The following is a 17,467-nucleotide window of genomic DNA, read 5'->3' on the forward strand; positions in this document are numbered from 1 at the left end:
TTAGGATGGGCTGGTTGGATCACCTTGCAGTCCAAGGGACTCTCAAGAGTCTTCTCCCAATACCACACTTCAAAAGCATCAATTCTTCAGTGCTCAACTTTCTTTATAGCCCAACTCTCATATCCATACATGACTACTGGAAAAACCATATCTTTAACTAGATAGACTTTTGTTGGCAAAGTAATGTCTCTGCTTTTGAATATGCTGTCTAAGTTGGTCATTACTTTCTTTCCAAAGAGTAAGTGTCTTTTAATTTCATGGCTGCAGTCACCATCTGCAGTGATTTTGGAGCCCAAAAAAATAAAGTCAGCCAATGTTTCCACTGTTTCCCCTGTTTCCCCATCTGTTTGCCATGAAGTGATGGGACCGGATGCCATTATCTTCATTTTCTGAATGTTGAGCTTTAAGCCAATTTTTTTACTCTCCTCTTTCACTTTCATCAAGACAGTAGTAGCAACTATAGTGGTAGTAACAGTACTGAATGATCTGTCAAAAATATTTCTTGCTCTATGGCTTGATATTATGTTTAGAGAGTTATTTCCTTGATTGTTTTGTTTCAAATATGTAATCTTCACATGTAATATGGTTGCTTGAAGCTGTCAAACTCTTTATGATACCTGTAGAATTCCATAGGTAATCTTAAATTATGAAATTAGAATTTGATTTTTCCTTCTTTGGGCCTACCTTGGTGACTCAGATGGTAAAGAATCTGCCTGCAGTTGGAGAGAGCTGGGTTTGTTCTTTGGGTCAGGAAGATCGCCTAGAGAAGGGAATGACAACCCACTCCAGTTTTCTTGTCTGGAGAATTCCATTGGCAGAGGAGCCTGGTAAACTACAGTCCATGGGGTCTCAAAGAGTTGGACACAACTGAGCAACTAACACTTTCCTTCTTGAGTAGCAAGCAGTATGTTCTTTCTCTGGCAGCCTGTGTTTATCCTCTACCCTTTTCATAAGATGTAATATCAGAGAATCTTTATGAGCGTCTGACAATCTACATAAAATAATTCACTCAAGGATAATACTTTATTCTCTTTTGTCATCATGGTCAACTATAGTATTGGGTTGGCCAAAACGTTCACTTGGATTTTCCTGTGAGATGTTATGGAAAAACCAGTGCGAACATTTTGCCCAGCCCAGTAGTTTTTGAAGGATTCAGTATGGTAGGATGGAATGAGAATACATGATGGTCATTGTAGGGTATTTTAAAAAACCATGAAAAAAGCAGCAACAACAAAAAAAACCCTTTATTTACGACTTTCCTAAGTAGAATTAGAACTTTCCTAAGTAGAAATTCACCAAATAACCTGAATGAGTAGAAAATTTTCATTTATCTTACCAAAGTGAGATACCTACCTAACTTGCTAAATGTACTTTATATATCAGAGGGAAATTTAAAGCTATACCTTAATAAAGGAGGCACTTATTAAAGTGCATATATTGAAGAAAACTGCATTTAATCACATGATCAATACCTGATTAGCCTTTCTTAATAAATGGTGGCCTCTCTAACAGCTGTTCAATTAAAAAAAAAGAGAGATCAGACCAGCAGTAAGTGTACCTGAGCTTTAGATATTAAATTATAATTGTGTCAAAAAAGAATAAAAACCTAGGAGTAGATTTAGTAAAGAAAAGAGAGTTCTTTACAATGCAAGCTGTAAAATATTGATAAAAGAAACTGAGAAAGGCAAAAGAAGTAAATCAATATTCAGTGCTCATGGACTGAAAGAATTATTATTGTTAAAATGACCATATTACCCAAAGCAATCCACAGATTCAGTGAAATCCCTATCAGAATGTCAGTGGCATTATTCACAGAAGTGAAACAATCCTGTTATGTGCACAGAAACATAAAAGGCCCAAACAGCAAAGATAACCTTGAAAAAAAACAAACAAAGCTGAATGCTTCATGCTCTTTGATTTAAAAATACATTGCAAAGCTACAGTAGTCAAAACTATATGGTTGATATAAAAATAGACATAAATCAGTGGAACAGAATAGAAAATCCAGTAATAAAACCACATGTCAATGATCAATTAATTTAGAATATAATGTGAATAGAATAGTCACATCAATAAATATATTGGAGAAAATGGACAGTCACATGCAAAAATGAAACCAGATCTCTATCTTACATCATACACAAAAATTAACTCAAAATGGACCCAAAAATATCCCAATTGCCATTTTTGATGATCTTTTCCTTGGAAACTCTTTGGTGATCTAGTCTGTTTTATTCATAGTTGTGTGAAGAAACCACTGCCTACTTTGGGTGCTTCACACAAATATACATATAATATAGATAATTGGTACCTACAAAAGCATCATATCACTTTGCCGACAAAGGTCTGTCTAGTCAAAGCTATGATTTTTCCAGTAGTCATGTACAGATGTGAAAGTTGGACCATAAAGAAAGCTAGGTGCCAAAGAATTGATGCTTTCAAACTGTGATGGAGAAGACTCTTGAGAGTCTCTTGGACTGAAAGGAGCTCAAAGAAATCTATCCAAAAGGAAATCAACCCTGAATATTCATTGCAAGGACTGATGCTGAAGTTCCAATACTCTGGCCACTGATATGAAGAGCCGACTCATTGGAAAAGACCATGATGCTGGGAAAGATTGAGGGTAGGAGCAGAAGGGGGCGACAGAGGATGAGATGGCTGAATGACATCATCACCTCAATGATGATGAGCAGTCATGAGATTGAGCAAACTCTGGAATATAGAGAAGGACGGGGAAGCCAGGCGTGGTGTAGTCCATGGGTTAACAAGGAGTTGGACACTACTGAGCAACTGAGCTACAACAGTAATCATGGATGCGTGAAAGCCACTGGATTCCTGAGTGTTATTTTATTTGTCATGGTCTAAACAACCAGAAATGTTCTCTTATGACACAGGTGATAAATTGATTAGAAATTCCCACTGATTATTGAGACTTTCTTAACTTTTATTACAGTTAAGAGAGAATAGCCTACAACCCTGTAATGTGTGATTATAGGGATAAACAGACGGATAAGAAAGAATTCCACTGAAATAAAAAGGAGGGGAAAAAAGTAAAAAACCTCAACATAGACTGCACCACTCCAGGCTTCCCTGTCCTTCACTATCTCCTGGAGTTTGCTCAGATTCAAGTCCATTGAGTCAGTGATACCATCCAACCATCTCATTCTCTGCTGTCTCCTTTCCTTCTGGTGGAGGAGGATCACTTTATTAAAAATCTACCAGAATCAAGAGGGTAAGGGAGGTACAGTTCACAAATGGGAAACAGGTATTTAAGCACAAAGAAGGAATGGGAAAAGGAAATCGGCAGACAAAATCTAAATGTGTCAGTTGGAATCATTTCAGTGTTAAGGATGACTTTGCAAAGAATGAAATGCTCAGATGTCTGAGGTTTGAAGAGAAACTAGTTGTTAATCTTTGAAATATAAGGGGCAAGATGGATAAAGTAGTTCAGGCAGAGGGAACTGATAAGTTGAGGAACAAGTTAAAGGACAGCATTTTGTGAAAATCATGGGTGTGCCTTACGAAGGGAGGAGGGGCCAAGATTAAAATGCACTTCAAGTGAGAGATGATGGGGCATTAGACTACCAATCTGGAGAAACATCGATGGATTTAAGAGAGATTTATCAGAAGATGATTTCTTCTCTAGGCAACCTAGACAGTAACCACAATCACTCCATCCTCCCCTCACCATGATGCATGCATTTTGATTTGCTTTTACATTTCTGCGTACTGCATAATTTATCCGAGAAGGCAATGGCACCCCACTCCAGTACTCTTGCCTGAAAAATCCCATGGACAGAGGAGCCTGGTGGGCTGCAGTCCATGGGGTCGCTGAGGGTAGGACACGACTGAGCGACTTCACTTTCACTTTTCACTTTCCTGCATTGGAGAAGGAAATGGCAACCCACTCCAGTGTTCTTGCCTGGAGAATCCCAGGGACCGGGGAGCCTAATGGGCTGCCGTCTATGGGGTCGCAGAGTTGGAAACCACTGAAGCGACTTAGCAGCAGCAGCAGCATAATTTATGGGGTTACCGTAACTCTTATATCTAGTTAGTAATTCTCATCAATTTTTCTCCTTTTACCCATGCTTCATTTTCCTTCATAGTCCTTACAAGGAATTCAGTCACTTTATAATACATGTTCGTTTGCTTATCTGTTTGTCAGTATTCCCTGCAATTGTTTTGAAAGCAAGATTTGACTCCTTTGTTCACTGCTAGATCCCAGCTTGAACAGCACTGCTACACCTTGCTTAAGAAACAGTGTCTCAAACGGTGCAATCACAGGCTGCATCTCAAGAGACAGGTAAGAAGAGACCCTGGGGGATGATAACTCACCACCACCAGAGGCTGCTAAGAGGCAGCTGCACCGCCGCCAAGGCTTCACCGCGTCCTGCCTGGAAGAGCTCTGCACCGTCATCAGCGCTGGTGGAGGCTGACTCTGACTCTCTGACCACTTGCGCTGTGCCTTTACCTCCTGTCAAGGTGGCATCATTTTGGTTCACTGGAAACTCTGGTGACAAAAGTACACGAAAGTCATTCACCGAAATTGCTTTCAGTCCCTAGTATTCTGCAGTTAGAGCATGAGTATGGGGGAAGGAAGCCGGGGGTGATTTGTGAGTGGGTCCTCTCTGCTCACCAGTTCTTCCCTGGACAGGAGGCAGGTGCAGGGAGATCCCAGCAGCCCTTCCCTGCAGCCCAGAGACTGCAATAAAGCTACCTTGCTAATTGAAGAAAAAGTTTCCGTTTCCTTAGAGATTTATACAGAAAGTTCATTTTTTCTGCTTAGAGTTGTTAACCATAGAAATGCATCATGTTATTGCAGACAAACCTATGGTAACAAATCTGTGTGAGTGTATGAGTGTGTGTGTTAATCACTCGGTCGTGTCTGACTCTTTATGACCCCAGGGATTGTATCCTGCCAGGCTCCTCTGTCCATGGAATTCTCCAGGCAAGAATACTGGAGTGGATTGCCATTCGCTTCTCCAGGGGAACTTCTGGACCCAGGGATAGAATCTGGGTCTCCTGAATCACAAGTGGATTCTTTACAATCTGAGCCACCAGGGAAGCCCAACAAAAGTGTACCTTTATTCAAACATCAAGCCTTTGAAAAGACAACACAAACAATAATCAAACAAGTAAATTACATTTTGAAAATTAATTTGTGGAACAGGATCTCTTAAGTATCAATAAACTCATGGAAAATATAACTCCTCTTTGCCTTTTGGAAAAAGTTACTATTTAGTAGAAACTTAATTTCATTTAGGTATAAGTGACATAACAATTCACATTACTAAATATCTGATAAATGAAACTATATAGAAGTGAAATATTGAAAAGTTGATAAGCTATAAAGGAATATTACATGTAAAAACTTTAGTTGTATTTAAGATTTGATAAATCATTTTGATAGTAATTTCAAATATATGTTCATATTTTAACTTTCAAACTTGAGAAAGAAGGGTATTTTACTTGTTTAATATCTAACAGTTTGCTATTTCTCATTACTTGTCAATATTCATGATTTGAACAGAAAATATGATTTGTGATCATTAGGAGTCAGGAGAAAGCAAGAGCAAACTATGTGAGCTGAGTGCTCCCTACTTTCCTCCATCATATTTATTCAGGACAGAAGTTAAGGCTGAGTCATGAGGACATGAGAGTCAATATTAAAAATGTTTAGATTGTGGGGGTCACAGGGCAGAGTGAGAATAACCAACCATGGGACAGAGACGAAAAAGAACAGCAGGAGGCATTTCGGCAGTGATGAGAGCAAGTGCCAGGCCAAGCAGGCCACTCCTTCCTGATGCCCAGTGAGAAGTGGAAAAGTGCCCACAAGATGCCACACACCAGGGATGAAGATGGACATCAACAGAGATATGACTACCAACTCTTTCAAAGTACAACCTCAGCAAAAGGGCCTTAGATCACTGTGTGCACAAGCCAACAAAATCCTTCAGAGGAAGTTTCTGCCTGAATCAGCACAATCCAGTGTGGAATATTGCTTCCTTACATTCATGTGCATGTATCCTGCCCAAAACAACTTATTGTGACCTTACAGTGATGAGGTAGGCATTGTAGTCAGCACCAAAACCAGCAGGAATTTAGATTTCACTGCAATTTTAATGAATAATTGAGAGTAAAAATTTGAAGCCTTCAACAAACACAATCCAAGAGTTATCACAATTTTTCAACTAGAAAATTTTTTGTATTTGTATTTCTTCTTTGAAAATATATTGTTCATATGAGTTTGGGCAATGGCTCAGAGGATGAAGAATCTGCCCACAATGCGGGAGACCTGGGTTCGATCCCTGGGTTGGGAAGATCCCCTGGAGAAAGGAATGGCAACCCACTCCAGGATCCTTGCCTGGACAATCCCATGGACAGAGGAGCCTGGCAGGCTACAGTCTATGGGGTCACAAAGAGTCCGACATGACTGTAACATTTTTTTCACTTTCATATCCACTTGGCTAATAAGGTGACAGTGCAGTTAGTTTCAATGAAGTTTGCAAATAATTTTGTAAACTGAACCAGTAAAATAACATCAACCATGAAAGCTAAGTGGGGCTTCCCAGTTGGCTCAGTGGTAAAGAATCTGCCGCAGCACATGGAGACAAGAGCTCAAACCTTGGGTTGGAAAGATCACCTGGAGGATGAAAATGGTAACCCACTCCAGATTCTTGCCTGGGGAATCCCATGGACAGAGGAGCCTGGTGGGCTGCAGTCCACAGGGTGGCAAAGAGTCGGATGGGACTGAGCACACACACATGCAAGTTAGCGCTAACATTTTTCCTACCAAGAAGAAAAACAGTCAAAAACTGAAAACAAATTTTAAGTTTACTGTATTGGAATTAAATCTTTTCCTGGGGAAAACTCACTTTCCACCATAGATACAGAATTATATTTTCTGCTTTTGGACAAAGAAACGCTACTGTTTCTGCCTTTGCAGAGGAGTCTGCCCTTTCATGCATTCCCACGCTTTTTGTGTCTCTTTTTTCCGTAATTCTGCATTCCAGGCTGTATCCTATCAAACAATCCATTAACACAGGAACAAATGTGCTTTGTAATCAAAATTATTTTTATTGAATTTTCGTTTCCAGTTCTTTATGTATCCCATTCAGTGGCCCTCAATAATTCATGATTATAGAAAGTACCAACTTTATTTATAGGAATTGTAAAGAATCCTCAAAACATGAGGAAAAAGAACTTAACAAACACATTTCTAATTACTAAAAATTATGTGTAAGGATCAGGGGGGAAAAGGATGTGTTCTAAGAATTTCTCTGCCTTTAAAAACCAATATATAGTAAAGAAAACAGAAAGGAGTTTTCATTGTATGTACAGCATGAGTCAAAGTGTACAAAGATGCATTATTATGAGCTATCTTAAGTAATATATCTTAAGTATGGGATTTCCTCAAAAAAGGGAAAATTAGAAATACCATAGGATCCAGCTATTCCAATTCTAGGTATTTTTCCTAAGAAAATAAGAACAGTAATTTAAAAGGATATAGATACCTCTATGTTCCCTGCAACATTATTTAAAACGCCAAGCCAAGATATACAAGAGCCCTTAATGTCCACCAGCAGATAAGCGGATAAATAAGATGTAGTACATACATTCGATGGAAGGCTGCTGCTGCTACTGCTGCTAAGTCGCTTCAGTCGTGTCCGACTCTGTGCGACCCCATAGACGGCAGCCCACCAGGCTCCCCCGTCCCTGAGATTCTCCAGGCAAGAACACTGGAGTGGGTTGCCATTTCTTTCTCCAATGCATGAGAGTGAAAAGTGAAAGTGAAGTCACTCAGTCGTGTCCGACTCTTCACGACCCCATGGACTGCAGCCCACCAGGCTCCTCCATCCATGGGATTTTCCAGGCAAGAGTGCTGGAGTGGGGTGCCATTGCCTTCTCCACAATGGAATGCTACTCAGCCATAGAAAGGGAATGAAATCTTGCCATTTGTGACATGAAAGAACATAGAGTGTATTCACTAAGTGAAATAAGAGTGAGAAGGACAAATACAGTACAATTTCACTTGTATGTGGAATCATTAGAACAAAATTCAGAGCATGCATAAGAAAACAGAAAAAGAGTCATAGATACAGAGAACAAATGTGACTGCCAGAGAGGAGAGATGATAAAAGAAATTGGAAAGGGAGACTGAGACTTACAAGCTTTCAGTTACAAATAAATGAGTAAGCAGTTGAAATATACAGCATGGAGACTATAGTCAATAATATAAGTTTGCTTGCAGATGTAACTAGAATTATGGTGGGGGTCATTTGTAATCTACAGAAATATTAAATCATTATGATGGGCGCCTGGAACTATCACTGTTGTAAATGAACTACACTTCAAATTTTTAAAGTACAAACAACTAGGAAATGAGCAAGCCCTACACAAATCTCTAGCAAATTCTCCATGGGTGCAATGATTCTCTTTTCATGAATAATAACATGTTTAATAATAAAGATTGAAATTTCAAAGAAAAGATTCAAAATAGGAAAGTACGTCATAGATCAGGATTAAACAACTCAGAAATGAAAGTACACTGCTCCAAAGATAAATAAAACATTGAAAATATCATTGTAGATAAATTTTAAATTAAGAGAAATATAATCAAAATGTATTATAAGAATGTAGAGGTTATGAAGGAAATTCTTAAACCATATTGAATAAATATTTGGGGAAGTAAATATAGCAAAAAAATCGCAACCTATTTGATGAATGTGTTTAAAGTGGAAGATAGATCTGATATATGAATGATGGAATAAATGGGAAAAAAATCAAAGCCTAGATGGAAAGCAAATACTAAACATTATCATGCAAATTATTCTGAAAGTAAAAAAAAGTTTGAAACTGTTTATTAAACAGAACTATAAGAATTAACCTGCAATGACTAATAGCAAATGATGTTCTGGAAATATTATTGGGCTTTAAAGAAAAACAAAAGGGCTCTGAATGTCTAGAATAAAAGAACAAGTGATATATAAGGAAACAAAAATTAGAATTGTATCAGCGTTTATGGAGAGAAATACCCTGTGTCAGAAGTAAGCAGGTCAACACAATTTAGATACTCAAGGAGAGATACGACGATGCATGAATTCTTTTCCAGACAAACTGATTCGGTATCAAAAGTCCATACATCCAAGTCATCATGAAAGACCTAAGGTAATAACGTTACCTTGACTAATGGTGAAAACAGACTTCAGAAAACAGAATCCTTTGAAAGACAGACACAAGGACAGATGGTAGATACTAAATTTACAGTTCCTTCCTCAAATGAGACGAATGAGCATTACATGAGAAAGGGAGCAGACTCTAGGGTGACTGCCTTATAAATTATCCACTGAGTTCTATCTCTTTTCAGAGTGCTTTCTTGTGTGTGTTTGATTTTATGGAAAATTATTTTAAAGGCAACTAGATGGATAAATACATTTTAATATAAAAAACTTTAACTATAGAACAAACATACATAACTGAACATATAGAATATAAATACACATAATAGAAAAAAAAAAAACTGTAGGTAATACTAAAACCAAATCTATGTGACCAAACAACTGAGCTTGTACTAGATACGGGCCTCAGGAGATGAGCAGTGAGCCCTCTCTCAGTGTTTGTCCAGATAAGGCTCCTGATGGCATGTGGGCTCCATCCTCTCGAAAGGCCCAGCCTGGAGTCCAGGACTGAGACCAGAGCCTACCACACAACACAGGTGATGGAGTCCTTAGGGACGTGCAGAGTCAGACAGAAGGGGGTTTTCTGGAGAGGGTGTGCAGGACCCCAGCACAGCCTCAGGGTCTGGACAGGACCTTGGGCCCTGATGTCCCTGGGAGTCAGTCCACAAGGCACTGGGTCTGTTTGCTGCTCTTTGCTGGGGGAGTTGTCTGTTAGTAGGGAGTGTCTAGAAAGGTCCCACAGGAGTAATTCCACCTGGGTATCTGGCCAGCAGCCTTCAACGGACAGGTCCCCTGGACAGTGAGACTCAGGCAGAGGAATGCGGGGCTCTGGGATCGTGGACTAAAGGGCCAAGTCCCCCGTCCCCTGGGGCCCTGGGAGGAGCAGGAAGTCAGAAGCCACGGGAGTGGGGGAAACTGCCCGCCCATCCTACACAGTACAACTGCTCCTGAGACCTGCGTATCAGAAATGGACAGACACCAGTAGTCTCTAATTCCCCTAATAATCCTTTCTAACCCCCAGCCAAACTCTCCTAACGTTTATGATTTTAAAGTATTAATTGCTATTTTAATAAAAATACATATTGTATATGTTTAGTGTATGGTAACATTAATGTCTACAGAAGACACTGCCTTTTAAAGTGTAATAAAACAAATTATATGTTATTAATGACAGAACTGGAATAAAAAATAGAAGAATTGTGGGCTTGGGGAGTGAGTGTATGCTGTTCAGATGGACCTTGAAGTTACCCACAGGAGGGCAAGGCGCAGACTGAGGAGACGATGGAGACGGAAGTCCAAGGCTTCACCCCTTCCGCTGTTCCCCTCGTGCACCAGGTCAGTGCCACCATGAGGAGCATCATGTTGTCATGGCCACAGCTGGAGCAGCCCAGCAGCATCGTCCTGGACTATGAGACCCGGTACTATGAGAAGGAACACAGTAAGCTCAGCTCCTCCATGGCCAGGAGCCAGACCAACACTATACGGATCAGTGACCTGGGGCCTGGCATGGTATTCAGCGGCGGCCGGGGTGGTGTTCATGGTGGCCCTCTCCATTGTTTTCAGCAGGAAACGTGCTTACAACAAAGGAGCTGTGTACAGCAGAGAGGTCATCGGAGCAGGAGAGTCTGGAGAGGTGCACAAGGGGCACTGGAAACTTCCAGGCAAGAGGGGCATCTATGTGGCCATCAAGATGCTGAAGGCTGGGTACTCACAGAAGCAGTGATGGGACTTTCTGAGCAAGGCGAGCGTCATGGGGCAGTTTGACCATCCCGACATCGTTCATCTGGAGGGTGTGATCACCAAGAGCCGGCCGGTCATGATCATCATGGAGTTCACAGAGATTGGTGCTTTGGATTCTTTCCTCAGGCAAATTACAGACAGTTCATGGTGATCTAGCTGGCAGGGATGCATCGCTGTGGGTATGAAGTACCTGGTGGAGATGAACTCCATGCATCCGGACCTGGCTGCAAGGAACATTCTGATCAACAGTCACTTGGTATGCAGGTGTCCGACTTTGGCCTTTCCCACTACCTCCAGGATGACACCTCAGATCCCACCCACACCATCTCCCTGGGAGGCAACATCCCCGTGAGATGGATGGCTCCGGAGGCCGTCACCTACTGGAAGTTCACGTCTGACAGTCCTCTGGTGCTATGGGGTTGTCATGTGGGAAGTCATGTCATTTGGAAAGAGACCCTACCGGGACATGTCCAACCAAGATGTCGTCAATGCCATTGAGCAGGACTACCGGCTGCCCCCTCCCATGGGCTGCCCCCTTCCATGGATTGCCCAGCTGCTCTATGCCAGCTCATGCTGGACTACTGGCAGAAGGACTGTAACAGCCAGCCCTGCTTTGCAGAGATTGTCAATATCCTGGACAAGATGATCCAGAACCTGGCAAGTCTCAAGACCATGCCTTCCTAGCCCCTGCTCCACTGCTCCATCCCAGACCTCACTGCCTTCACCACCGTGGATGACCGGCTCACTGCCATCAAGATGGTCCAGTACAGGGACAGCTTCCTCACTGCCGGCTTCACATCCCTCCAGCTGGTCACCCAGATGACATCAGAAGACCTCCTGAGAATAGGGGACACCTTGGCAGGTCATCAGAAGATGGTTCTGAACAGCATTCTATCTGTGAGGGTCCAGATGAGTCAGTCACCAATGGCAATGACATGACAACTCTTGTTTTCTGTGGGGAGGAGAGGAAGGAAAAGGATCAGGCTTAAGGGGGAACCAGAGGTTGACCACTGTGGAATGTTCTGGAGAGACTGGCTTCTCACCTAAGAAATGCATTCTCATAACAAATAAGCTAGACCTATTCCTAATAGGCAACCTTCATTTCTCAGTGACTGATGCACAGTTAAGATGCTGTGGGAACCAAACGTGTAATGATAAAAATACATAAGGGTGATGTTCAGTGGAAGTGAAGACAAAACTGTATGCATCGAGGACCCCAGGAGTGAACTCAGCTCACACCCTGGGTAGGCTGGAGTCATCCTTTAGCAAGAAGAAAGGGAAGGAGGTGGGGGGAGAGCAACAGAAGCAGTTTCTCATTTTCTTCCTCACCAATGACATGCTTTTCTTTTCTCCTTTCGTCCTCCTCCCCACGAGCCCTCTCCCTCCCCACACATCTATCTCCCTTTCCTCATGACTTGTAGAGGGAAGTTTCTTCAAATAAACCCCAGCTCCTGAGACTCAAGATGTTCTGTCAGCTGCCAAAGGACCTTGCTGACCACTGCATGGGGGATCCAATCAATTCAATTAATGTCTTCATATTGAAGAAGAGATGTACCTTCAGTAGAAAACCTTGTTTTTCTTCTGTTTGCATTTTCTCCAAAAAGGAAGAAGAAACCAAAAACTGGGGCGGGAATGGGGGAAGCTATGCAAGAGCACACCTGTGTATGTCTGTGTTATCAAGTAACCACTTGTTCCTAACAGACGCAAACAAGAAAGACCTGGGAAGTCTTTGCCCCTGGAAAATCCACAGGGGCTGGAGCATGTTGTTGGTTTGGTTTTCTGATTGGCCCCATTGGCCTGTTGGCTCAATGGGGAGAGAGAGTAGGGGGATAAATGAAATAAAATGAAAAGGGGAAAAATCCCCGGAAAGCTTGCAAATAAATTCAGACAGGAAACAGGTGAGTGGTTTGAATTAGATGCAGTGTGGGCCATTCCAGAATGATACTGACTGATTTGTTATTCTTGGTGACATCTGAAGAGAAGGAGAAGAAAGTTGTTTCTGGAGAATGTTCTTCCACATCCGCCGAATCTACAATTCAAGATGGCGAGGAAGAGAGTTCTTCCCCTCATCTGGAGGCTGGTTTAAGTCACATGAAATCCGAGGAACATTCCAGATGTGTCTGTGTTTCTCTGTGTTCCTTCTTGTACCTCATTGTTTGATTCACTTTTGTAAATTCTACCGAACATTTAAATATTTTTCATTTCTCCCCTGACCTTAATCTCCTTGCTAATTTTATCTAATAAAAATGAGCAGAAGCATGTCTGGGTTTACAAAGAAAAACCAGAAAGAAATGGAATGAAAAATAAAACGAACATGAGTAACTTGAATCCTGTCATGCATCCCAAGTACACACTGCACTTAGCTGCTCTCTGGTGTTTCTTTAGTTGGAGTTGGACACATACACAGAAGAATCTGTGGAACCTCCGACTCCAGCTGAGAAATGGTGCCCCGAGGTGACCCAGGGCCCCCAGGGCTCCAGAGGCTGAGGGACCCCAGGCTCAGTTCCTTCTCAGGCTAGCTGGGACCGTCAGGACCGAGGAGCACCCACAGGGATGCAGAGCTGCAAAGTGACTCCCTGCCTGCACGAGCTCTGGGCACCTGTGTCTCCTCCACTCTATTCCCAGGAGCCTAGGACTAGGGAGGGTGGGTCCACCCCAACCTCTCACTACAGCTGGGTTTGAACTAGGGATGCTTCCTGATGCCTTTAGGGGGTTGGGAGGGCAGAGCTAGGTCCTGCAGAGGGAGATGAGGAACCCGCCAGTGGGGATCTTCACAGAGAACATGCTGGAACAGCAGCTCCTGGACTCATACACACAGTGACCCCACAGTGTCCCCCCAGCCTCCCTGCAAACATAGAGCTGCCGGAGGATCCAGCCCAACAGTCTTGGGGGCATGTGTGGATGGGGACCTGTGCTCTGGGGAGATGTGCTCAGGGCATCCTCAAATCTGCATAGATTATTACCACCCTCTTTTCTCCGCTTTTGTGGTCACATTCAACAGCTGCCCCCAGTGTTTTTGCCAGTGTTTCTGAAACACCAACAAGAGAGTTGGGGACATGATGGAGACACATGCCCTCATCTGCCTCATCTTTTCATCCCAGGCCACACATTCACACTTGCTCTTTCTGATCCTTTTCTTTATCGTCACCATTGACATCCTCAAAAACATTTCTCAAGGACATGAGCAGAGAGTGTTTTGACATCTGGAAGGAAGAGATCAGGCAGGCAGGCCCAAGGCCTCCCAGGGCAGGAGAGCATCCATATAGCATAGACGAGGGCAGTGCAAACTTCATGGGGGCCCTTCAGCTGCATGGGTCCAGATCTACTGACTTCAGCCTCAACTCCTGCTCAAGTCACTCATGGTGACAAAGCCAGGTTCAGTGGTGCAGACCTGAGGTCAGGAGCCAAGACGATGCTAAGAAAGTGAGGGAAGAGGGCTGCAGACCAATTTCATAGATTTTATATAAGCTCCCAGGATCCCAAGTGCCTATAAGAGCTCAGGTCCTCCAGAAGGATAATCATAAAAGGATGGAAAGAGGAGATGGGAAAGGTTTATAAGGAAGAGTCTATGGATCAGAAAAACAAAAAAAAATTTTAATGCAGAAGAGGAAATAAGTGACCTGCATGTTCTTGCTCTCCTCCGAATCTTTATTATCTGCCATGCAGTTTTCTGGTGTCTGAGGGCCGTGGCCATGTGAAGAGGCTGTGGGAAAGCAAAGAGGAGATTTAGGGTCAGGATGCGACCTGGAGACTGTAGGTTATGGCTGCGAGACACGTGCTACACCGGGATTTGTGACCTCTGGAGGAAAGGATTTCGATCCGGGGTCAGAGACCAGGCTTGATCACTAGGAGCTTTCTGGTAGTGGAGTTTTATTAAACTATAAAAGAGACAGAGAAAGCTTCTGACATAGACATCAGAACAGGGTAGAAAGAATGCCCGCTTGCTAGTTTTTAGCAAGGTTTTACATACGTTTTCAATGCAAAGCAAGGCATTATATACTTTTCCAATGCAAAGCAAAGCAGAATATACTTGATCAGTGCAAAGAAATAGGGGAAAACAGTAGAATGGGAAAGACTCGAGATCTCTTCACGAAAATTAAAGATACTAAAGGAAGATTTCATGCAAAGATGGGCACAATAAAGAACAGAAATGGTATGGTCCTAAGAGAAGCAGAAAATATTAAGAAGAGGTGGCAAGAATACACAGAAGACTATATAAAAAAGATCTTCATGACCCAGATGACCACAGTGGTGTGATCATTCACCTAGAGCCAGGCATTCTAGAGTGCAAAGTCAAGTGGGCCTTAGGAAGCATCACTACAGAGCTAGTGGAGGTGATGGCATTCCAGCTGAGCTGTTTCAAATCCTGAAAGATGATGCTGTGAAAGTGCTGCACTCAGTATGCTGGCAAATTTGGAAAAGTCAGCAGTGGCCACAGGACTGGAAAACATCAGTTTTCATTCCAATCCCAATGAAAGGCAATGCCAAAGAATGCTCAAACTACTGCACAATTGCACTCATCTCACATGCTAGTAAAGTAAGGCTCAAAATTCTCCAAGCCAGGCTTCAACAGTATGTGAACCAAGAACTTCCAGATGCTCAAACTGGATTTAGAAAAGGCAGGGGAAAAAAAAGAAAAGGCAGAGGAACCAGAAAGCAAATTGCCAACATTTGTTGGATCATAGAAAAAGCAAGAGAATTCCAGAAAAAAAAAACTACTTCTGCATCATTGACTATGATAAAGCCTTTGACTGAATGGATCACAACAAACGGGAAAATTTTTAGAGAGACGGGAATACCAGACAACCTTACCTGCCTTCTGAGAAACCTATATGCAAGTCAAGAAGCAACAGTTAGAACCAGACGTGGAGCAACAGACTGGTTCCAAATTGGGAAAGGAGTACATCAAGGCTGTATATTGTCACCCTGCTGACTTAACTTATAGGCCGAGTACATCATGAGAAATGCTGGGCTGAATGAACCACAGCTGGAATCAAGATTGCCAGGTGAAATATCAATAACCTTAAATATACAAATGACACCACCCTTATGGTAGAAAGTGAACAGGAACTAAAGAGCCTCTTGATGAAAGTGAAAGAGAGTGGAAAAGTTGGCTTAAAACTCAACATTCAAAAAACTAAAGTCATGACATCCAGTCCCATCACAGTCAACAGACGGGAAATCAGTGGAAACAGACTTTATTTTCTTGGGCACCAAAATCACTGCAGATGATGACTGCAGCCATGAAATTAAAAGACACTTGCTTCTTGGAAGAAGTTCTGTTCAGTTCAGTTGCTCAGTCATGTCCAACTCTTTGTGACCCCATGGACTGCAGCATGCCAGGCTTCCCTGTCCATCACCAATTCCTGGAGCTTGCTCAAACTCATGTCCATCGAGTCAGTGATGCCATTCAACCATCTCATCCTCTGCCGTCCCCTTCTCCTGCCTTCAGTTTTATCCCAGCATCAGGGTCTTTTCCAGTTAATCTGTTCTTCACATCAGGTGGCCAAAGTATTGGAGTTTCAGCTTCAGCATCAGTCCTTCCAATGAATATTCAGGACTGATTTCCTTTAGGATTGACTATTTGGATCTCCTTGCAGTCCAAGGGACTCTCAAGAGTCTTCTCCAACAACAAAGTTCAAAAGCATCAATTTTTCAGTGCTCAGCTTCCTTTATAGTCCAACTCTCACATCCATTCGTGACTACTGTGATTGTGGTTTTCATACTGTCTGCCCTCTAACAGATAAGGATAAGAGGCTAATGGATAAAAGCTATGACAAACCTAGACAGCATATTAAAAAGCAGAGATGTTACTTTACTGACTAAGGTCTGTCTAGTCAAAGCTATGCTTTTTCCAGTAGTCATGTATGGATGTGAGGGTTGGACCAGAAAGAAAGCTAAGTGCTAAAAAAAAAAAAGAAAGAAAGAAAGAAAGCTAAGTGCTGAGGAACTGATGGTTTTGAACTGTGATGTTGCATAAAACTCTTGAGAATCCCTTAGACAGCAAGATCAAACCAGTAATCATCTTTCAAGATTTGAAATGGCTCAACTGGAATTTCATCACCACTAGCTTTGTTCATAGTGATGATTCCTAAGGCCCACTTGACTTCACACTCCAGGATGTCTGGCTCTACCTGAGTGATCACACCATTGTGATTTTCTGCATCATGAAGGTCTTTTTTGTATAGTTCTTCTGTATATCATTGCCACCTCTTAGTATTTTCTGCTTCTGTTAGGTCCATACCATTTCTGTCCTTTATTGTGCCCATCTTTGCATGAAATGTTCCTTTCGTATCTCTGATTTTCTTGAAGAGATCTCTAGTCTTTCCCATTCTATTGTTTTCCTCTATTTTTTTGCATTGATCGCTGAAGAAGGCTTTCTTATCTCTCCTTGCTATTCTTTGGAACTCTGGATTTTGATGAGTATATTTTTCCTTTTCTCCTTTGCCTTTCACGTCTCTTATTTTCTCAGCTATTTGTAAGGCCTCTTCAGACAACCATTTTGCCTTTTTCATTTATTTTCCTTTGGATGGTTTTGATCACTGCCT

The 17,467-nt window shown here is 42.1% G+C and overlaps 1 pseudogene; it reads left to right on the top strand.

Moving 5' to 3' along the window:
* LOC108635628 lies at positions 10,461-11,858 on the top strand (annotated as a pseudogene).

Source organism: Capra hircus, chromosome 3, assembly GCF_001704415.2.
Source record: "Capra hircus breed San Clemente chromosome 3, ASM170441v1, whole genome shotgun sequence".
Classification (NCBI taxonomy): domain Eukaryota; kingdom Metazoa; phylum Chordata; class Mammalia; order Artiodactyla; family Bovidae; genus Capra; species Capra hircus.